General features: G+C 38.9%; 1 protein-coding gene across 3 annotated transcripts in view; it reads right to left on the bottom strand.

Moving 5' to 3' along the window:
• chrm2a (cholinergic receptor, muscarinic 2a) overlaps nt 1–24,202 on the bottom strand; it is an 85,379-nt gene that overhangs the window by 46,524 nt on the left and 14,653 nt on the right. For all 3 annotated transcript variants that reach the window (XM_005923544.3, XM_042220485.1, XM_042220484.1), the window contains exon 2: nt 9,767–9,892. The gene's annotated coding sequence lies outside the window, so the exon portion shown is untranslated. The remainder of the gene's footprint in view (nt 1–9,766; nt 9,893–24,202) is intronic.

The raw sequence follows: 24,202 nt of genomic DNA, 5'->3' as shown, positions 1-24,202 counted from the left end.
ACTGCTAGAAGGCCCTGTCATGTTAAAAGGGCATATGAAAATTGCAGAGACCGTGCAATGAAAATCAAAAAAGCAACACATTAAAAGTCTTGTACTTCAGCATCGTCATTACAGTTTTATTGTGCTAAATGTATCGCTGAAGTGCTCTTAGAACTCGCCCTGTTGAAAAGAGCAAAGATGAGGAGGATAGAAAGTTACATTTACTGTGTGTCTGTGTCAAGAATAATCTCATCACAGACAATGCTGCAGATCAAGGGGAGAGAGCTTCTTGTGGCTGAGTTCATTTTCACTCTTGCTAGACTCCCTACTGACCACTCATTCATTCTGTTTTAGAAATTACTGAGTGTTACTGATGTACTTAATCGAAACTATCACAGGAGCCAAGGCTGCCATACATTGAGCATTTTGGACACTGGCTGCTCAATCTCTCCAGTCTATATTCATGTCAAAGCATCGATCTAACGTGGACAGCCAAAGGTCTGATATGTAGAGCAAGATTTTAAGAAAAATCTGTCAGTGATGTAAGACCTTAATTCAACCTCGGAGAGTAACCCCTGCAGTCGATCATAAAACCCTTTAGAGGACTTACATTTTTCAGATGGATGAATATCTGGATACAAAATAGAAGGGAGCCAGATGTGACCCTGGAACAATTCCCTTCATTTTCTCTCTGCCATCAAATATAACGGATGTTTTGTGGCTGCTCTTGGTTGAACTCCATTCTTCCCTTTTATTATTTTGTTATTGGAGCAGAACATTTTATAAAGAGGAGATGTGTATGGATTTTACATAAGAGATTTACTTTTTTAAAACTTATTTTACATGAAATGAGTTCACGGGATTTCATCTGTCAGTAGTACCACGGTAGCACTGGATGATTCACATGTTATCATAGCTTATAATTGAAATACACTGTGCAAAGTTCTTGTATGCACATTCTTCTATCAAGTTCTGTTTTCCCATTTTTACACTCTTTTACTGTGACAGAGTGCCCTTTGGTGGTACCAGAGGTCTTACAGTGAATGTTGATGTGTTTAAAAGAAGGTTTTATGGCTTTTTTGACATTCATCCATCCATCTTCTTAACAGTAAGGTCATGGGGCCTGCAGTCTCTCATCTGGATATCCTAGATGGGTGACCAGTCCATGGTAAATGGACTGGTTCTTATATAGCGCTTTTCTACTCTCCTGGAGTACTCAAAGCGCTCTATACAACACGCCGCATTCACCCCATTCACACAAGCACTATTACGGTGAGTGCTTTCTAACTATCACTCATAATCCGATGGATGCATCGGAGAGCAAGTCGGGGTTGCCCAAGGATATTTGGCATGCAAACTGGAACCAGGGATCAAACCACCAACCTTCCAATTAGCAGCTGACCTGCTCTACCTCCTGAGCTACAGCAACCCCTCCATCACAAGGCTAACACAGTCAGATAGACGATCCATACCTATGGTCACTTTAGATGATCTTTACTGAACTGTTATCTGTTTTGAGTGTGGGACAAAGCCACAAATACCACACATACTTAATGCCTCAGTTAACCAGCAGGTTGTTGTGAGGCAACAGTCCTAATGAGTGCCTTTTTAATTTTTTTCCTCCCTTGTTTACATTTAACTCAGTCATAAAATGTCACTGTCTTTCAGGCTCTTTTGGAGGCTATTTTTTTTTCTATTTTATAACAGTGAAAGGGCGTTTTATTGTCTAGCACACCAGGCCGTTAGGGATGACTGAAAAAGTTCATTGTGAAGTATTTCTTTAACTGAAGTTTGACCCTTTTCAATAACAAATTTAAACCTTTTGCACTGGGAGTTGAAATCATGAGAAATGTCAGCAGCAATGCAATTACAGGTGCTATGCACCCTCTCCTTTGCACAGCTGACATCTTGAAGAGTGAGAATTCATGCAGAAAATTGCATTTTTTATGTTGCCCTCACACTGAGTGGCTGTAACATGTATGCAAATTCCGCTGCCTCAGAACATTCCTGTCACTGATTCGGAGCATATTCGAAATGGCTTAAAATAAAATAGTGTATGATTCTTTAAGATACATACAGCATACAGTGTAATATACGTGCACTGAGAGGTACATCTTTGTCTTTTATGAGATCATCTGTTTTAATAATGGCCATGATGGATGATAATGGTCTGAGAAAGCAGCTCCTAATGTGTTCCCACTGCTAATGTTCAGATTATAACCCGCCTTTTATGATAGCTCTTGACCCCCCTGCAGAAAGATGCTGTATAAACATAATTTCTTTTGTCATTAAAGTACTAGAAGAACGCTGCATAGACTGACACAATGCTAATGTCTTTCCCTGTCTGCTATCTGGCAACGGCACGACTACTTTTCTGTGAATATTTGAAAGTTCACACAGCTTTTTCTGAGGTGTGTGTCAGTTATTACAAGGACATTTTAGAAATGAAAATGACCGGTAGGTATGTACTGTACAGCTAAGCACATTTGAAAACAAAATAAAATAAAAAATAGCATTCAGTTACATTCAAAGTCAATGGGGGATATGCAAAGTTTTGAGATAATACCACTTAGTGTTCCAGTACTTCTATATGGTATGGTATTTCATATCATCATTTAGTCAGTTAAGTAGGAAGGACTGTAGTAGTGGGATTCAAATCTGGTCATGGATGTATAATTGGCCTTCAGAGAGACTGGTGACCTGTCAAGGACACCCAGACATCGATGGATGGACTCAAACATGTTAATTTTAATGCATGGTCAGTGTGTAGAAATTATTGCTAAATGTAAGCTAAGGTTTTAAAAAACAGTTTAATAGTCACATTTATTTTACGTGCCTAATTGACTGGCCTTAAATCAGTGAAGAAGCTGTGACAAAAAGACATACACTCACAGGCAGTTTGTATTTTCGGCATATTGAGTCCAGTAGACCAACATTACACATCAATTTACTACTGAAAGAGGAGGTCCATTTGCATAACCCAGGGGGCATAGAGCACAGATAGTTTTCATCACTTGCCTTATACAACCCGTGATCATTCCAAAGAATACAATTCTTTTCTATGCGATTAACCTCTTGCTCCTAGATTTCGATTGTGTCCCAGATTGGAATAACTTCGACTAATCAGCCATTCTCATGTCCATACTGATATCTCTCCTGATGTGATCTTCAGCATACTAAGACAAAATCTATATAGAATGCATTATTCATACTCCCAAAACAAGCCCCATGAATTGATTTATGATCACTGATGAATAATACATATATAATTTCAAGCAGTAAAGCTTTGGCAACCATACATCTTATTTCTTTTTTCCCCTTTTTCTTCTGTGAAGAATTTGTGAAGCAAGAACAGCAACACCTGGAAACCTGAAACTTTATAACATGGCCTTAAATTCCTCTCTGTGACTTTGCCCCCCGACACTTTAGTTACTGAGCACATAGATGATACTGTAATATTTAAGATAAGACATGAAAATGGTGGTCAAGTCATTATTTCTAATAATCTAATTTCAGCATCTCATCAGAAATCACTGGAACAGCTATCCTAAAACTGAGGCTTATTTCTGGATTTTGCTGATCTTAACTTGATGGTGAAATTTCAGTCTGTCCCATTTTATGAGCCAATTCCTTTTTATTAAAAAAATGTCACTTTCAAAAATTTATAATAACTCTAAATGTGAGATATCAGCTTGAAATTCAGGAAGTGTTGACTGAGCTTAAATAATAAAGCACACCGTCTTTCACCACTGGGGGATTCCACAAACGTACAAAATCCATATACTGGCAGCATGGATTAGACAGAGTTCTGTTTCCATGATTTAGTGTCGTAATTTAAGATTAGCTTAGACTTCTGTGTTGAATCCATGTAGGCTCTACAGCCTATGCAATTGGCTGACACCACTGCCAGCATTTAACATGCCAATATCACAGCAAACTGTGTAGACATGCCGGTCCATTTCACGCCTTTTCTCTCCAAAGTGTAAAAATGTACACGCATGCAGATGTTGCAGTAAGCTGCATGAATCTATTGCAAGCTGATATCTAACCTTTGCTGCAATAAGCCATTCCTCTTTAATCAGTGACTACCAAATTAAATTAAACGTTATAAAAATAATAAAAAAATAACACTTTGTGCAAGAAATTCCCAAAGGTCACTTTAAAAGTTAATTACATTGTAAAAGTTTTTAGTGTCTGAAAAAAACAATTTTAACTGCAAGCGTTTTACATGTGATGTAATTTCCTTCATATGTGTAAAGGTACGTTTGAAGCTATTTTCTTTTTCACCGTGGCTCATTAAGCCACACACTGGGCTTGGGATCAAATTCCCAGGTGGCCAAGACCACATTATCAGTAATCTATTCATAGATGTGGTTCATTTACAAGAGCTCAATTAAATCTGCTTAAAAATAGTCTGAATTCTTGGAACTCTTATTGGAATCTTATCATTTTTCTTTTTCTGCTGCTATAGTTACTGATTTCTGTATCTCATTATTCTCAGGGACTTGATCAAGTAATAACCCTCATGTGAATGACATGTGGCTTTAATAATTGGTGGTTGCCAGGACACGTATCCCCCGCTTCTGTTGTAATGCACTTTGAGAGGAATGGAGGTCAGGAAGTGAGAGACGCCTCAGGTAGCTATTCTTGGCCTTAGCTTCGAGTCATTCACATTCTCTAATTGCTCAAGTTAACGTGTGACAAAAGATGAACAGCAGCCCTTCGTCCAGCAAAGCAAACCGCGAGCACTGCACACGTGCTTCACATGGCGGAAGAGAACAGTTTATATGTTGACATTTACAACCTAATTAAAACCAGCAGGGGAAATGAACCACACAGGGTCAGATGCTTATTCACACAAGTATTTACACACAAAATAAAGTATACTAGCACTTGCACAGACAATGGTACAATCCTGCACACAGTTTAAGCACCCTGCACATTTGCTAATCCCACCCAGCTGGAAAACCTGCTCATTTGAATCACTAAAATCCTAAGATGATTAAAATATATTACCATGTCACAGAAATTCATACTGGTAATATTAAAGATGTATATATGCACATAAATTCCCCAAAGCCCCCCTGCGTTTTGATTAGCAGATGAGAGAAAAAACTGTAGGTAACAAATAAAATGAATCAAAGGTGGAATTTTAAACAGCGTAAAGTTGTTATAAGAATACATTTGCACATCATTGCGGTATTTGTTCACAAGCGCACACTAAACTACCCGGGGCGGAGCAGAGCCTGCTGTCACATCTAACTTATCAAGTAGGAACGTGCCTCTCAGCCACTTGTTTCAGTTTTTCTATGGTAATAGAGGACATGAACTGAACTCTAGTTCTTCAGGGTGAAGGACTTTTTTATGCAAAGTCTGTGAATTGCACCACAGTTGTTCTTGATTGGAAACCAGCGCAAGGAAAATCTCACTTTGGTTTCAAGTTAACAATATTATCAGTGCACAGATTCGCTTCCATTACTTCCATGTCATTGAATTTCTTTGTAGGGAACACAGCATATTCTTCACTTTGCTGTGACATCGAATGCCACTGCAATATGCTTAGTTCATTAAAATGCCCTTTAAGCTCTTCTCTGCAAAGAAGAACGCCATTTAGACCTCACAGTTTAAGCTCACACATAACCGTGCTTGCTGTGATGTAAAGCCATGGTGTTTGCTTTTGCAGAGCCTCCTGTCATTACACTAGTTGTGAGTGCAGAAAAATTACGTGCATTATGCTTGTCCTGCAGTTCATTGTGGCTCTTATATTTGCATGTTTTTTGTTTTTTTTTACATGCATCCAAATTTTGTCTTATGAATCCAGGAGGTGTTTGTTTAGTGCATGTTAATCATTTGCAGCTGGCTATCCTTATCTTATTGTCATGGGTAATTGGTTATGCAGCACATGGAAACCAGAGACCTGCAGGCGACACAGAGGAAGAGGCACATTGGGATGGAAGAATCTGCGATCACTGAAGCGTGTCAAACATTTCCCCCCCCTTTTTCCCTCCTTTAAATTGCTATATCTTGTTTACCTATTAATTTCCCCTTCTCCGCAAACCCATCACAACCCTCCGAAGCATCTCTTTATATTTTACTTTTAAAAATGTGCAACTTGAATATATACGCCTTCATTCCATCTGTCTCGACTCTCCTTAATTTTCCTCTTTATTCTTACTCCTACTCAATCTGACAGCGAACCCATATCTCGATTAGACCTCTGGAAATGCCTGTGCAATTTCCTGGAAGATTATAGTGATGGATTTACACAATAGCAATCAGAGCAAAGATGTGGCTCAAAATAGCCCTCTGCAACTGGCAAGAGATGTTTTGGAGCGGTGGTCAAAGCTCATATTTGCTCGACTACTTTCTTTAAGCACATAGTCAAAAATGGATGTTTTTTTTTTTTTTAATTATATGAAACAAGCTGTTACAGTGATTTTAAAAAAGCTAGTGGGCCTCCTGACAGCAGTTACCTCAAAGCAAGATGAGCCATTCCCTGGTGACTTTTCATCTAATTTGACTAGTATTTCTCTTGCTTCCTTCAACAAACTACTCTGAATGAGGTCACATTTCTCTGACCTCGGGGCATTATTACCCTGTAATCATGTGTTGCTCTGCATGGCTACATTTGTTATTTCTCGTTGACAGCCTAATGTTAGAAGAAAGCAATTTTACCTGATGGATGATCATAAGACTGGGAGAGGCTATATCAGCTTCATGCCTCACCAGTGAATTATGCACAACAAAATCCCATAGATGCCTGAACCAGCTGCCCACAATACCTGCCTTCTCAAACCAGCTTTACACACTAGGTATTATTGCCAGAGGTGTGAGGACTTTTCGCCTTGTCAGAATGTACATGAAGATCATCCATTACGCCGGTATTTGCTTGCCTTCTTAAATCAAATAGGGTGCCAGTCTTTACGTTACAATGTTGTCATGAAAAATTGTTGACTTCTTTTTAAGCAGCATAGGTTGGACAACTGATTCATGGGTCTCAGGGCGTTCATGATCACACAAATCAATCGGCACTGCTCCTCTGGCCCGCACTTTGTCTGTTGGCAGCAATAGGGATAATGTGTCAAAGTGGGCCTCCTCCATCTTGTCACTTTAAGTGTAATCAATAATGCTTCACCACCAACTGAACGCCTCTGAATATCAGCCCTCCCCTCGCCTCGTACTGGGCCGAGCATTTCAATCAATATTTGACTGGGGGGCTAAAACATCTGCAGGAGCAACAACAAAAAGCGAGGTAATATTAAATGCTTTACAATACACTGAAAATGACGCCACGCTCTGCAGGACCGGCAATGCGATGGAAACCAAAAAAATAAATGAAAAATTGAATTCTCTGTGACGGTTGTGTCTACAAACGTCATGTTTGTGTTGTGTGGATTTTTACATGGTATAAGTCTCAGCGGAAAACGATTTCACAGCCTGTCATAATTAAACAATTAAACTGCTATTTAACTTCAACTCAATTTAGCAAATCAAACACTGCATCACAGCTCAATCACTGCTACAGCATAAGTATGTGGAGAGGATGCTTTTTATCTTTAAACACAGTTTTCCAGCAGTGCTTTACAGTGTGAATGTGTTGTCCCCACAGCCTCATACATCACTGTAGAGAATTCTCAATGTATGGCTTGCCGTCGGCTTCCAGACGGGTCCAATCAATAAAAGCTAGCCTCTGGCCAACGTATCTGTAAATTAGTCTACCTAAAAAATTCAACAAGCCCATAGAGCGGTTAGATGTGTGCACATAGGTGCTTGGCCCTGGAAACGATTGTATTAATTGCCTCGGGGATTATGAGACACAGACCTCCACTCTCTCATGCATATTTGACACTTCTAGCAGTGCTCTCAAGCCCCCGTTGCACCTAATGGATGGTGTTTGGCGCAGTGTTGCATATGTATTAGCTACCAACTTATAAGTGGGCATGTAGTGAGCACATCCCCATGCATGCCTATGTGTCTGTGCGAGTGTGTCTCTTCTGTTATCCTGAGCCGGGCAGGGTAAGTGCAGGGCTGGCTGCTGAGGTTGCTGGTTCCTAATTGCTATGACTGCTCCCACTACTCTTGCCCTCACAGGCTGGCACTACCCTTCTCTGTTAATCTGTGCCAAGGATTTGGCTCACTTGACACTCAACTGACCTGACAGTCCTTTGGGTGTCTGTTGCAAACAAATATACACACAAAAAAATGAAATGGATGACTGTACAGACACTTAACTACAAGTGCTCCTGCACAAAGAGACAAACTCTCATGCAAATGAGAGACACAGATATGCAGTCACTCAGACAAGTGCACGCACACATCAACGCAAAATCACAGTTCAAAGAGCCGCAACTCCATTTGAGATATGTTTCTGGACAGCATCACTATGATGTAGAGGGAGAGCTCTTGACAGTGTTGTTAGGGGAACGGCATCAAACAGTGGCGTGAGTATGTGTGAGTGCGTGCCGATGCCACATCTGCTGATAATGTCCGCACGCGGCCCTCGAATGAGAAGTGAGCTTGTTGATATCAAGTACTTGCACATAGCTATACATGGTGTCCTTTTTGTCTGAAGAGCTCATCTGGCACGGCAGACTGACATCTGATCTGATGGCTTTTGAAACTTCTGAACATGACGCACAGCCTCGGAAACATGTTCTTGTCTAGTCACATATGCAAATATTTTATTAAGGGAGACTGACAGGGAAAACATGCTACACAATTATAAAAGGTCTTCAAACACAGGGCATTAAATGAGTGTCACTGATGAAGCCATAGCTACAGCCTCTGATCACAGGAAAAGCAGGTGTGAACTGAATTGCGAGAAGTCAACAAAGCTGAAAGTTTGCGGTTTAGCAGCTGTAAAACAAATAAACTAGCTGAAGCGATGAAGCAGCAGTCTTAACACGACCAGAGGTGTCAAAGCTTTTCATGTGAATCTGCGTTAAGTAACAGTCACTTATCTGAAAAGGCAAGGGAACAACACAAAAAAGACATAGTAATGCCTCATGTTGTTATAAGTAAACAGATGTTTACAGAGCAAACAATGAACAAATCAGCAGTGTTCTTTCAAACTCTCGAGGGAACTTTATATTAACCGTTGCTAAACATTTCTGTCAGCTGTTCAGTGTTAATGTGTGATTTATCAAGTTATTTCTAAAAAAATAAGAGCACGAAACTAAACAAAACCAGTAAAGTCAAATGTCATAAAACCAAAAAAGTGAACTGATCAGGTTTAAACCTTAATTAGATTACAGATATATATAAATGGTAGAATATAGAGCTGGTATCTTAAAAAAAAAAAAAAAAAACTTTAGCTCAACTGGACTGCTTTTAAATTCATAAACACTACCAAAAACGGTGTCAGTTTAGTACGTGGAACCATGATTGAAAACTTACCTGTGATTCTCTGAATTTCGAGGGTCTGTACACAGACAGGGTGAGCTCTCCTCTTTAGTTCAAGAGCTCATATGTAACTCTGGTAATACTCTTGGAAAGTAAGGAAAAATGTCACATATACACTTTAATAATGCTTCAAGGGTAGTCTGTGCATTAAGCTAGCTCAGAAATTCAGTGCACAAAAATGTAGGTTATTAAAAAAAAACAGGCATGAGTTTAGAGAGCGGGAGAGATATTTCACTACAATAGTCGAACAGACAGGTCATAATTTGGAAATGATTCGTTTTGAAAATCAGAACTGAGGATGAGTTAATCTCTCGTGGGGTTTGACTTGGTCTGACTAATAAGTGAACTTTCTATCACTGCAGAGTCAGAGCGCATCCGTACTTACAGCAAGTGTTAAGCAGTCCGTTGGGCTTTCTCGTGCTCGGTTGACATATTCTGAGTGTCCATTTAGTGTAGCACCAGAGAAGCTTGGTTGATCAGGCTCCAGCTTGATGGTTAATAGCCATGGCCACTGCACAAAAAGAAAGATGACACAGAATGAGCAATAGAAGGCCTCCCAACTCAAGCTATAATAGAACACAAAACCTAAATAAAGTGAAAGATGTGCATGTACAGTATCTTCACATAAATTCCTGAATCCATCCTCAGTTCCATTTCTGACATTTCTTTTTAAATCATATTAAACCTCTATTTTCAATAAATTACTGTCACTCCCTGTTTATAATTGTAAAGGCCATTTTATCATTTTAATAGTACAAATAAATAAAAAAATAAGCAAACGTTAAAAAATATTAACAAAGGAAGAAGTGAACTACAGAAATCAACAACTATTCTGATATGGTCTTTATTATTGGTCTAATATAGTGTTGCAGTGCATTTTTTCCCGTGAATGTTCACAAGGAATCTTGGAGATAAGTCGTGCCTAAAAATGCAGCGGTTTCAGTGGACTTAATGCTGTCAGGAGCACAATCATCATATTGCTGCACCCGTATTTTCTAAAATAGCCATTCTAATGAGAATGTCCCGTCTGTGCAATCAAGCACTCTGCTTGCTTCTCGGCAGGACACTACCTCTCATCTGAACACATGCACACACATTTGGGGATGGGACTGATGCAGGCATTTCTTTGTCTTCATTTTGTCATTGTTTTGGAGTGGAGGCTGGTGATGGCGTAATGTACAGCTTGTTAATTGTAACTATGAATCCAAAAATCAAACTAAAGTTTCTGCTAGGACTTAAACAAGCTTTAGCTCACAACCCAGCACTTCTTCGAGTCTCTGTCCTAAGACAGTGGTGCTGTTTCAAGGGCAGAAAAGTGTCATAGACCACTTTGTAAATTATACAGTATTCAATCCCAGGAGACCTATAATCCTCATTATCCATAATATATACATCCAGCAGGAGAACCAAAAAAAATGACGATGGTTCTGACTGCTTCTGATGTAAATGACTGTGGCCTGAGTTCACTATATGTTCGCACCCTCAGCCACAGCCCTCTGAGACCATTATCCCAGAGTGCTGAAGCACTCTCACCCATATGGACACTAACAGGCACATGTCATGTGTGTAAATTTTACACAGAACTCTTCACAGGAACCCAGGCAGTTTCAAAATCTCTCTAACAAAGACTTGTACACTTCATGGAAATAACAGCTGCTGCTTGTGTCTTTAGTATATGAAGGGCAAGCATGTAAAAAATAGATAAAGAAAATACCTTCTTTTGAACTGTGGATGAGCAATAACCTTAGTTTAAGACACAAGGGGAGGGGAAGACACGAGCAGGTGATAATAGGATAAACCCTGAGTCCTGAGGCCACAGTGTTTAATACACTAAGTCTGTGTTGCTGAAAAGATGTAGCGTCATGATAACAACTTGTGTTTATGGAACGTCGCCGCAGAGACGCATTACTGTCTGCGCCGTGTCAGTCATGTTTTGACTAATCACAAAACAGAAGATGGCAGAGAAATCATAGGACCCCCACGTTCAGCAGAATCCGGGCACCAGCAGGGCTTTTCGTTGGATGGAAAGATTTCGGGAACACTGGAGGGTGAAACATGCTGAGGCTGGGTGACACACCACTGTTGTCTCAAACAGTTAGACAATACATTGGCCAAATTATTTCCCTGTGGTGAAAAACTGCCTAGCGATTCTTGTCTCTGGTGCTCTAATTCATTTATTATGCTAATAGGAAAAGCCTTTAGTCTGATCAGACATTGCATAAACTTAAGTGCGCTTCAGTGTTCTCTAATCATGTAGGAAAATGATTTGAAGGCTCCTAGCAATTCTGCTGCATTATAACATGATGGAAATTATTCACAAAATTGTCAGATGATAAGGGTTTTAAATATCTAATAGGCAGCTTTGGACGGGGATTGCAATCTTCCTGGCCAGCAGCCATTTTAATCCTTCATCAACAAATCTGAGAATTCTGAATAAATGCTCTGTAAGGCTGAACATGCATAGCTGAGACTGGCTCACGGTAGTCTGGCATGACCTAAGTTCTTTTCTGCTGCAAGCAGTGGGCTTACTGTAAATGTCAGTAAAAAGGGCCATCAAGGTTATAAAAATGCAGTCTAGGTTCTCCCCTGGCATATGACCCAGGCAGCTGTCTTTACCCACACTCTATCACCTTAATCTCCCAAGAACTACTTCAGCCTCTGGGGAGGAGGAACTCTGATTTAATAGAGTGACCAACCTGTCTAGCAGACTGTCATCACTGAGGAGAACTAAACATTTGGTTAAGAGCACACTTCCTGACTTGCTTCTACACTGGGTGGACTGTAACATCCTGACACTTGTCTAAGCCCTGCAAAGATGTAGGAAAAAATGTTGTTGTCTGGTTAGCGAGTATGTTCGGGTAGCTGCACGAATATCGCAAACTCTACATTTTATGGTTGGAAGCTTCAAACGTAATTTTATTTGTGTCATTGTGTGGATGATCTAATTTTAGTCTTTATGTAAGACAAGAAGGCAAGGCTGTCTACTAATCACATTTACATCTGATTACGCAACAAAAGATTTCAGATGGTGGTGTCTATTCTTGAAATACACCAGTCAATCACATCAAAACCACCCATTGCATAAGTACCTGGCCAATTACAGTCTGTACAGGACTGTGCAAGGGTGTCATTTCCTGTAACTGTGACACCTGCAGCGGATCCTTTGGGAATTGTGAAAGGATTTTATTGCCAGATATGCATTAGATGTTCATTTGGTGTCAGTGCCTTGGCAGTAGTGAGATGGGTCTGCAACTACCAAGTGCTACTTACAGAAGCTTGCCTCAGTTTTGCCATTTTTCTTCATGCAGCATTTTATATCCACAGCATTAACTTGTTATTTTTACATCGTTCATTATTTACACTAGCTTTCTTTGTGTGTTGCTGCCAGCAGTTGTCAGTAGAATAGCATGTGACAGGCAGCAGATGCCGTTATCTTTGAGACTGACAAACCTCTTGGGGATCCAAACATAACAGCATTAATCTGTTGCACTTTAACCTTTAAAACCTAAAAGAAAATATCTAAAAAAAAAAAATAAAAAAAAATATCTCCCAGGAGTTTATGTTCTTAAGAAATGCTCAAGAACACAAACTCCTGGAAAAAAAAAACCCAAACAAACATTTCCTTTCCATCTCTGAATGTGAATTAGATGTTACCCAGTCTATTTTGTTTCTTTCTTTCTAAGTAATTATTTTAATAATTATATTAATAAAATAATTTTGAAACACAATGTGCCTAATTCCTCTAATCCCAGTTGAGCTTTGTCTTTTCTTTGTTTTATGAGCCACTGAACTGAATATCTTTGAGTGTTGTATTGCTGGTTTAATAAATCAAACCATTTGAAAATTAAACACCTTTGGCTACAAGCACTGATTTTTTTGTAGAGAACTGTCAGCGACCTAATTTAGAAATCAGTCAGACAATTAAGAAATAACAAATGTAGCTTTCTTTGCAATCTCAACACAACTAAACTTGGAAACTTGAATGTAGTATTGTTGGGTTTTTTTCATGCTATTATTTTTTTAATTGCAGTGATTCTCATTATTTCATTATTTCATATAGAGAAGCTGTTTTTAATTATTTTATTTTATTATTTTATTTTATTCAATTAATACAGTAGGTGCAGGCTAAACTGTTTGCAGTATTACCATATAGATTACAGTGATGGACTGTTGCAGTGGTGCAGGGCAAACTGTGGTATCCATGGTCACTGCTAGGTTGGGTCCTGACATGGTAAAAGACAGGCATGGCACTCAGGATATGCCGACTGAATATTCTGTACATGCGGTTTTCTAAGCATCACGAAAAGCAAAAAATTGCAATAATAAGAAACATGTGATGAATAAAATAAAAAAATACGACACTGAGACTAAGAGAGTAGTATAGTAGAGTCACTTCAAAGTTCTTTGTGTTTGTGGGTTGTGGTTTCCTGGGCAGCTGATAGTATAGTGGTAATTACTGTTACCTCAACAGCAAGGTGGGTCTGGGTCTCAACCTGTTGGCCTTTTCTGTGTTCTCTCAGGCTACATGTTCTCTCAGGGTACAACTAATGATTCTCAGTTGGCCTTAGGTGTGAATTTGAATGCATCTCACCTCATGTCAGCTTGGACTCCAGCCCCCATGACCCTGAATTGGATGGATAGATGTATGGATGACATTTTTGTCTTTTTTTTTTTTTTTTACCTCAGTATAAAACTTCATGAGGTCAAGGAAAGATTTTAAGGATTTAATTATATAATGGCAGATCTTGATGGGGATTTGAAATGTAGTACAAACCATGTTTTGAAGATGGACTGCAAAAAGCACATCTTAGATGCTTTGCCACATGTTAAAATAGACAAAAAAGGGAAGTTACCAAATGTAACGGCGAAATAAGAGTGTTTGCTTTCATTCTTGCCACTCATATTGTGTCTTCTCGGTGAAGAGATGATGTAATTAAACTTTTGTATTCATTAAGACTTTTAGTATCTGTGACTGAAGTCAAACTAATTAATGATAATCCTAAAGGCTGGCAATAAAGGAAGGCTTAAAATGAGGACCTAACTAACGCAGAGTAGACACGCAAAATAATCTCAACTTTACTTTGATCATTTTCATATAGCAGTCTTTATACAGATATAGAAAACTTCTAGAGCTGTCTGACAAAAGTAACAACTTCATAAAAAGCTTAAAGCTCACAGTTAACCTGTAAAGTAAAGATATTATTAAAAGCTCAGTTGTATAAGCATCTTAGCAAGTTATACCAGGAGATGGAAACACATCAGTAATTTACATGAAGATCTGCATCCTTTGACAGGTCGAGTTGATCGTTTGTGTTTGTGAACCGTCAGATGGTGCACTGCTCTGGATTGTGAGGTGGCATTATCACCTTTCCTTTTCTTATGGATAGACCTGTGTACTCTCTGCTAAGGGAGATAAGAAAGGAAGCATTCAAGCACCTTTTTTTTCTCAGCAGTCAGACTTCAGCCACATCTTATTATGGCTGTGACTTAGACAGTTTTCTATCTTTTAACACAGCAACCATCACAAGGAAGAGATCTGACCATGATTAGGGTTGACCACAGACCTGGTTGTGCATTAGTATGAATATAGCTCACTACAGATCACAAAAAAATAATAGAATGTGCCGACATAGAGAAATGCACATAGAAGGAAATGCATGCACATTAAATGAAATGAGGACAGGTGGATACCAAGCTACATTTTATATCCACAGAGATTAAACCCTTCTTATCACATTTTCACTCATCACAGCATCACCTCAGAATACCCCATCCTGAAATTGCTGTTTTATGTCCAGTGACATCTGCATCTCCACAAGACTCACCTTAAGAGGGCATTTTCTAACAAAAACATGTTCACACTGCTACGAACTGTCGGAAGTGCTTTGGAGAGATCTCATCGAAAGCATAAGCAATAAAACAAGCCTCCCAGTGTTTCCATTTTTAAATACTCAGAAGGGAAGGTCTATAATGCAGTTTCCTAGTACTTGGTGTCCCCTGACTGAAACTGCCAGGGTCCTCCTTCAAGTGTGGGCTCTTGCTTTCCTGCAACATCAGCATTATGTTAGAGAGGAATGAGCGGCAGCTTCCATAAGTCTAAGCGCGGTCATAGATCTCAGTGGACATCTACTCTGGCTCTTCATTATCTGCTCTCAGCTAACATCCCAGTTGGGGGGCGATGTGTCTGGATAAAAAGTCTTTATTATGTAACTGTCTGAAAAGCTGCCTGTCAGCTTGTTTACACGCCAATGCATCAGTCTCCCAGTGCTTTTTCATCTTTAGAATAGAGAGTCATATGCTTCCAGCATACATTATAGATCGATAGGCATGCCCATCTGGTGAATGTTTTCCTCTGGTTGATTAAGAAATCGGAGTAACAAGGATCTTACTGTATCCTGACTAATGCAGACATCAATCATATTATCAGTAGGTGGATGTTTTTGCACCTACATGTTGAGCCAAATCATTCAGCTTGAAAGACAGTGGAGCATTGACTGTGCTGCCGTCAATTGCTGTGGGTGCTGCCTGGATGAGTGCAAAGCCCAGACCAAACAAGGAGAAAGATTAGTGGATCTGTTTAACCTCAGGGCAGAAGGATACGGTATTAGACCGTGGAGTTTGCTTAGCTGTTTGCACTGCCGTTTGCCTTGCCGTGTGCTCTCGCTCTATAATATGTCTCGACAGTGCAACTCGAAGCTAACGGCACTAATTAGATAAACCACTGAAGGATCTTTTTTTTTTTTTTTTCCATTTCCATTACTTGCACGTGGGATTTTGGAATCAGTGCCTGTCTTGCTTTGGCGTAATGTGTGCCAATCACCCAGTTATATATGTGATCTGTAGTTAATTTAATCAAGCATTTAGTCAAGAACTGCAACTTTACTTAATATTGTGCTACTGCTCATGACGATAATGTGTTCTTTGTCTATAGAGACGTATTAAAGATATGTTTTGTCTCAGCTCAAATATGAAGTAATAACTAAAATGGATATAAGATTAAATTAACTCAAGAACTGGAGAAGCAAGCGAAATGAAGAGGATTTTATTAAGGATGTGCTCAGGTTAAATTTGGTTTGAAAGTATGAGGGACTGTTGTAGAAATGAATTATTAAAAATTGTGATGCGTTCAAGACGCATGATCACACTCGTCGTGACACTCTATCTTGTTATCACCCATCAGTTTATGACGGACTAAGTGTTTTTCATTGTTACCATCTTGGTGTTTTCAGACCAGTGTGAAGAGTGAGAGGTGGATCTGACTAAGAAACTGACTTTTATACTCGTTGTGACTTCTTAGTCACACAACAGGGCAGGTGTAAAGCACACACTGCTTTATCCTTCTTTTTTGTCTTCAGTGGGAACCACAATTTACAAACAGTCATGTTGTGGTCAATGAGACTTGAAACTAACAATCACAAACTGATCAGGACATGTTTTTACTGCCCCCCCCCCCAATAGACTTCAATACATGTGCAGGTCCTTTTTCAGATTTAAAGCACTACTTTTTGGGCTTCAAGGATTTTTCCATTTTTATATGGAATCTATGGAAACAGAGCACTGCTGGGTAACTTGTGTCTTGCCTAAGGAAACGTGAACAAGAAGAGCTTGGGATTTAACCACTTTTGTCTAGCTGAAGCCAGTAAAGCCATGAAAAAAATGACCAAAAATGTTTGATATACTGTAAAATATGGAGTTTATTACAAGTCAATTGCTGTATTGTGAAGTGTTTCCTACGATGTAACAACGTTTCTATCAAAAAAAAGAAAAAAAAAGAATAAATACATAAATATAAATACATGACTATGCTGGTGTCTTAATAGGCACTGCATCCTTTAACCCACAAAATATATATACATGTGCAGCTTTCACTTCTGCTTTCTGCATCATCCCCAACTAGTCTGACATCCAAGTAATAAAAACTATTCAACAAAATATGATATAAACTTTAGCACACTGACACAAGTACAGGAAGAACATTTAAGGGGAAAAAAAGAATTCTTTCATGAAGGTGTGGGAGAAACAATCTGGAACATTTTAAGAGCTCAGAATAGGATCAGTGTGAGACAAGCCATTTTTTTTCCATGGGAGCGATATTTCAGAGGTATCAGAACATATTCAAAACCTAACTGTTGTCAAAACAAGCTTGAGTGCGTCTAGGAGAAACTGTCCTAGCAAAGATAACATCTTTACCTGAATTTCCATTTTCTCTTCCACTTAATGCCTCTGCTTCATGATTACACAAGCTAAATGTGTGGGCCAGTGCAACCACCAGTCTGTTTTGCAGACGTAGTGACACTTTGTAAATGGTAGCAAATAAGTAACAGAAAATACAATGAAATTGTAGAGGTTAAAACACATGTTTTGATGTTTAATGTATAGTCCTGCACAGTACAAATTTTGTCGTAATTCTTAAATAAGCAAGGAGCCTTCACAGGTTTCTACTGTTGCAAATCGGGTATTCCAGCTTGTCTTTTTTCTTGGAGTTTAGATCCATATTTTTTTGCTTTCCTAGCTACTTTACAAGGTAATACCTGCAGCTCTTGCTGATGCTATCTCTTTGGTCATGTTGCCCAGTGTTGTTTAACCTTACGAAATTCTGGTTCTCTAGATCTCTGACTGTGTCGTCTCCATCACTTGGTGTTTGCACTACTCTTCACTGGAACCCGATAGGAATTGAGGTTTGTGCTTAAAGGCTGAACTGGTACCATCACATTTTGAGACATCAAAACATTGAGCGCCACATCATTGGACAAACTTGTCACTTTGAGTCCACTCAGAAACTCCATCTAACTGTCACGGTGATTCAAAGTCAAGACAAAAGCGTGTCACTACATTTTCACGGCACTTTAAAACTGACATTAACTGAAGGGTGAAAAAATACCTCAGACAACTGGTAGAAATAATCACATTTCTATGCATTCTTAGCACAAATTGTAGTGTTTTTCATGTTGTAATGATGATCGACTGCATGTGCAGGTACTGATATTCTATTAAGGATTTTAAGAGCTACCTGCACTTGGAACTGCTGCTGATTTTAAAAAGACCAGACAGAGACGAGTCTTTGACGTTGCTGCCAATAACCTCCCAATAAGAGGTTGGATTTCTCTTTTCCTTCCAAGTGTTATCCTTCTTGTCTGAGTTTAAAAAAAAAAACAAAAAATAAAAACAAAAAAAGTACTTTTCACTGTGTTAGGTTTTCACTGAGTGAAAAGAAAGAGCAAGTGTAGCAAATAACAACAATTTGCTCGTTTTAGCTCTCAGGCTGCGAGCAAAAGGGTAAGATTAGATCAAAATCTGCAGATGGAAAAGTCTGCCTGAGATTAGTTTGTGAACACCGCCTATGGTTTAAACACTATTGTACAGAGATTTAAGATGACAGTTAAAAAACAGAAAAATTTAATATTTAGGTTTATTCAACTTCATTTACTCAACATAAATGATAAGCAATCTAAATTAGTCTTTGCTCCTTTGATTAAAAAAAAATCCTAAAGGTTTGCAATAAACAGAAATCCATTCTATCAGCTTTTACAAATCCTTGCAATTGAAACGTGTGCCTTTATTCATCTTCTTTTCAGTTGAATCCACTTCCTTGGTCAGGCTCAGAATTTTACAAAAGGATGAAAAAGATTTGGACTTAAAAGTTCAGGGTGAGCTTTCATAGGGACCGGAGCAAGAGTTATCCAACTACAGAGAGAATAAGATTTGAATAAACAGGAGGTGGAGATCACATCCAAAGAGATAAGACGAAACTTCACTTTGCTTTTATTTAAAAATAATCTGCAAGGTAACTGAATAAACCCTGTATACAGGTATACAGTGTCACTGGGGTTTTAATCGTTTATCCCTACACCTGAGATATTTGACTGCAGCACATGATGCAGGATCAAAGGCGTGCATGTTCGTGTGCAGGGTCATTTAGATTATATATTCCCTTTAAAGAAGTCCAGAATCTGGGAATATTTTTAAAAAATCCGATTTTAAGCAGATATAGCAGACAGAAATTATTTGCTATCTTGCAAAATTATGTTAATGGCTTGTGCATGTGGATTAAATATTCCATTGCTTTTTTAAAATATTTGACGTCCTTTTTCATCCTTTTGCTGGTTTAAGAAAGCTGAAAGATACATTTATACTACTCTTCAAGACCATAATCCTTTTGGTGGATTACGAGTAACAATTTTAAAGAAGTATTACCTTCATGTGGTATCAGCAGCTTTTCAAATCAAGCCTTTAAATCTCTTATCATACATTTATATTAGGTGTTGCAGATATTTTTTTCGTGCTTTTCCAAATCAGCATTCAATGACAGCTGATAGAACTTTTGCTAATACACAGTGAATCATCAAGGGTCACTATCTCTCACAGAGCAAAACCGAGGCTATAGTGAAAGCTAAACAGAAACACATGGGAATGCCAATAACCTACCTCTCACACTCTGAAGTAGTATTGATGTAGTTCTCCGCCAGCATTTATGCCATGCATACTTGCATACTAAAAATATGATTCTTCACTCGGTTTGATTGAATGGGACTGTAACATCAACTGAATAACAACCACTCCGCATGTGGTTTAAAACAAATGCTCTTCTTGAGGGCCACTTGAGGCTGGCTCCAGGCTGCTTATTACTAGGTATCAGCATTTGTGCTATACTCCTCCCTAACCATCCTTACCAGCACTTTCTGATAATGTCACAATTCACTATTCCCCATGGAGCCGCTTTCATGGGGAACGGCGTGGAATGAAGGACATGGACAAAAGGCATGTGACATCTTACTCAAGTGGTAACCTGTGAAACGCAAGATCACAGTAATTCATTGTGAGCCATAAAGTGCTCCTAAATTATTTCTACATGTAGGTACATGTACACCCACAGCATTAGGGCAAGAGAGGAGAGGGAAGGACCTCAGAGTGCAAAAACAAAAAAATACAGAAATGAGTTCAAATTTAAAGATAAAGTAGATGAAGTTGAAAAAGAATCTTGGAAGACCAAAATACTTCCTAGTGAGATTGGTGGTTCGTTAAATGTAGCATAAAATCATATTATTATTATTACTGCACAATGCTCATTAGTGTACAGTGTAACTAACATATAACTTCTGGCAGATGTAGTTGATCCCACTGATTCATGCAAATCCGTGCCCCACATGCAACTTTACTATAAGGTGCAAACTGTGTCAATGCATTTAATGCGCTAAAGTTTCAGCCAACAACAGATAAGAGAATAACAGAACTAGAATTTTTCACTATATTAAGTGTATATCTGCAAATGAATTGCACATCGTTAGTGGTGTAATGATGTGCAATTTTATTTCCCATCCAGTGAACCCAGTATAATCCTCTGGTCAGAAGAACTATACTAAATTGAGCACATCTGTGAGTGCAATGTTAAGCTGTGCAGAAAATACTGAATTTTCTTCTACTGAATGGAAAGGTGTGACACATCCAACTTACTGAAAGACAAAATGACAGACAGTTCAGCTTTACATTATCTTGAATGTAGTCTACACGTTTTGATAATATTGCCTTAAATATGTGCCTCAGTGTGACAATAGGGTCACTGTAGAGAAGAACAATTCCTCTTTTTGCAGAGAGAAATTGAACATATCATCGTGCAAATTTAAGAATGAATTAAAACTTGATAAAATGTTTGTATTTTAGAAAATATTAGTATATAACTTTTTCATAGGCTGTGAATCATCTCCTAAATCCCTCTGCAAATCATCTTGCAATCCCCCGGGAGGTACCATCCTGCGGTCTGCTCTAGATTAATACTCAGGGATTTCTTTGGAATTGATTATTTAACTTTCTTTAGTATTACGTTTTATCTCCATCCAGCAGAATGGCTTTGCGCTGTCATAGAGGGCTTTGCCAGTGAACTGAAATCCTCAGTGCAGGTGTGGAAAGGGTGGTGAAGGGGCTCCTTCACTTCTGGACTCCGCTGATAACCTTAACATTTGACCACGTATTGTGTGCAGGCAGCTGGTTCTATGAAAGCTTGTGGCGATGCTTTCCTCCAAACAGATTCGCGTTTTTTTTTTTTTTTGTTCTCGCACGACTTTGAGTTTTGAAAAGAAGAGCAAACTCTTGAAAGGGAAATAGATGGCGCACAGCTTCAATTGCTGCACAGACCTGATTAATGAGCATTTCTTATCAGCGATCTCCTTATTTTGTTGCTAGGACGGAGGAAGCTTCAGACAAATTGAACCGCTCGTTGTAAATGGTCAGTGAAGTGAATTTCTCAAGAGATACATTTTGCATACCTCCAAGACGGGGGAGTTTGAAATTAATATTTTAAATACTCAGCAGTTTATATTTCTAAGATTCAAGTTATAACAACAGAGAGTTCTGGCACTCAGATGGCTTTATAATGAATTAGTCAAGCTTGGAAATGAAAACTTCCCCTGTCAGCTGGATGGCGGGCAAACCTGTTTGCACCGCTTCTATGTGAAGAAAAAGATGAAATGCTTGCATGCTGATTTTGTAACTAGGTTATTGGTCACTCACCCCCCTCCCCCTCCCCTTTTGCTTACTCACCCTGTCTCTCTTCTTCCATCTCCTCCTCAACTTCTCAGCCAATCGTTTGTTACTAATTACTGGATGACATTTATCTTTTTTAAGAAGGCTATTTTTAACCCAAATAATGTGTTGGTAGAGTTTTTCTCTATTAAAAAAAGGGAACAAGATCTTGCTTTTACTGGATACAAACACAACCACTTGACTACTTCTATACTACTAAGCAAGCCCCTCCGCCCACCCCCACTCTGTCTGTCACCAATTCCTATCTTCACACTGGAACCATTTTCCAGAGCGATTTCAGGGGATAATAGCACTCACAAATCATCCGCTGGGCACCGGAGCCCATAAAACTGATGTGCCTTCACTTCAAAACAATGGAGGGGCCTTATGATGTCATAACTTTAGTAAGTGACAGCCTGGACAGGTGTTTTTTGGCCCCAGAATGGGCAAAGTGCCAATGACAGCCCAGAAAGAGAAAACTTAATCAGCTGCCATGTTGAGAGACAGAAAACCTTTCAAATAAGAAGCCATGATAAATTCTCTGTCATGTTCTCCATACTAAACAAACTGACAGCTTTCACCTTAAAAACCAGCTTTTTTCTTAAAAACTGAAGACTAAACACAGATCTACATGAGAGTTTTGTACTAATAAGAGTTCCTTGGGTTTTGCTTGAAAGTAATAAATTATTCATATGGTCAGGTTAAAGGACACTATAAATCTCTGGAGTTTTTTAGAAATGTAATTGACTCGGTCAAATATCAGTGGAACTGACACCCTGATTTGAACACATATTGGAGATTAAATTCAAAATGAATTAACTTTATTTTTCACAGGGAAAATCAGCGTTATCCGCATGACACGTTGCCTCCTTTAATTAACTACCGCTGCACTTGTTGACATTCTTTGTAAAGGGTGTATGAGTTAAGCACACCCCCAGTGTGGAAAGATTCAAAAGTCACTTACATGCTAAAAAGAATTATGAATGACTGAGGAGCATGGCCTGATTGAAAATTGATCGAGTTAGCCGTGTTACACCTGGTCTCGTAGCATTTCACATCCTTCATGCACAGTGAGTTTGATGCATTTTTCAATAAGTAGCTCCGTGGCAGCACAACCTTTTCATACTTGTGTTTCTCTGTAGGGAAAAATTGTTTGGATGAAACCATGTTGCCTCCACAGATCCAAGCCATTACTTCAAAGAGACAGGGTGGGGATGATCTTTGCATGACGGATGCAGCTTTCCTAGCTGTGGGTGCTGCAGAACGAGCAGCGTCTCATATCTGGGTTTCAAGTTCCATTGCCCTGCAACTGCTACAAACAAAAAAAACTAACTGAAAGTAACTCCTCCTTTTCCAAGATGGATACTTGGTGTTGTTATTATCATTTTCTGGTTTACCAGACCCAGTGTCATTTTGTGGGCAGACACTGGGTCTGGTAAACCAGAAAATGAGGACCAAAAATAAGTTAATTATCCCCATACCCATAAACTATTAGATTCCAGGGTGTTTAAATTGCCAATTTAGAAATGCTCTGATTTGCTCTGACTGCACATCACTAAATGTTCTACTTGCATTTAAATGTACTATACTAGTGCTTATTAAACACATTAAAAATACAGTCTGAGTTTATAAAACAATAGGAAATGTACATATAGTCACCAGCGAACTACAAAACTGCCATTTTTTTTTCATGATTGGATTCTAAATTTTACTCCACTGTTTAAAACAGGCTTTTAATTTACATGTGCTGCCAAATGTGGGTGATTTGCATGCAAAAAGTCCATCAGTTTACAATGGGAGCATGTAATGCAGGTCAGTACAGTTTATGTGCCCTAAACACCTCACGTTCAGGGTATTAAACACAAGATGCCAAAGGTGAGCCCCGAGGAGCAGAACTCAAATAAATCACTGCAGCCATTGCTAAATAATCTAATGGAAGCGTGCCTGCTTTTACAAAGCCGTATGAGGTGAGAGCATTTCTTTTTATCATTGTGCGCAATTTCCACTGCAGTGTTTCCCACAGAGTGAGAATTTACATGGGATTGTGTGTAGCACAGCAACCACCAAATTTCTCACCCCTAAATTCCTGACATTCAAGCAATCAGTAGTTGGGAGAAGTGCTTACCCACACCAAGTGTGACTTAATACACCCACACACACACACACACACACAGTCACACAAATAAATGACACATTTTTTTTAAATTTATTTGTGAGAGAGGATCTTTTTTTCTTTGTCATTTGGGTAGATTTGCAAGCTGCATGTAGAGTGCGCTTAGAAACTGCTGTTGTGAAATAACAGTTT

Source organism: Haplochromis burtoni, unplaced genomic scaffold, assembly GCF_018398535.1.
Source record: "Haplochromis burtoni strain Fernald_Lab_line unplaced genomic scaffold, NCSU_Asbu1 Contig_49, whole genome shotgun sequence".
Taxonomy (NCBI): Eukaryota; Metazoa; Chordata; class Actinopteri; order Cichliformes; family Cichlidae; genus Haplochromis; species Haplochromis burtoni.
This window is presented reverse-complemented; position numbering and strand designations above follow the sequence as displayed.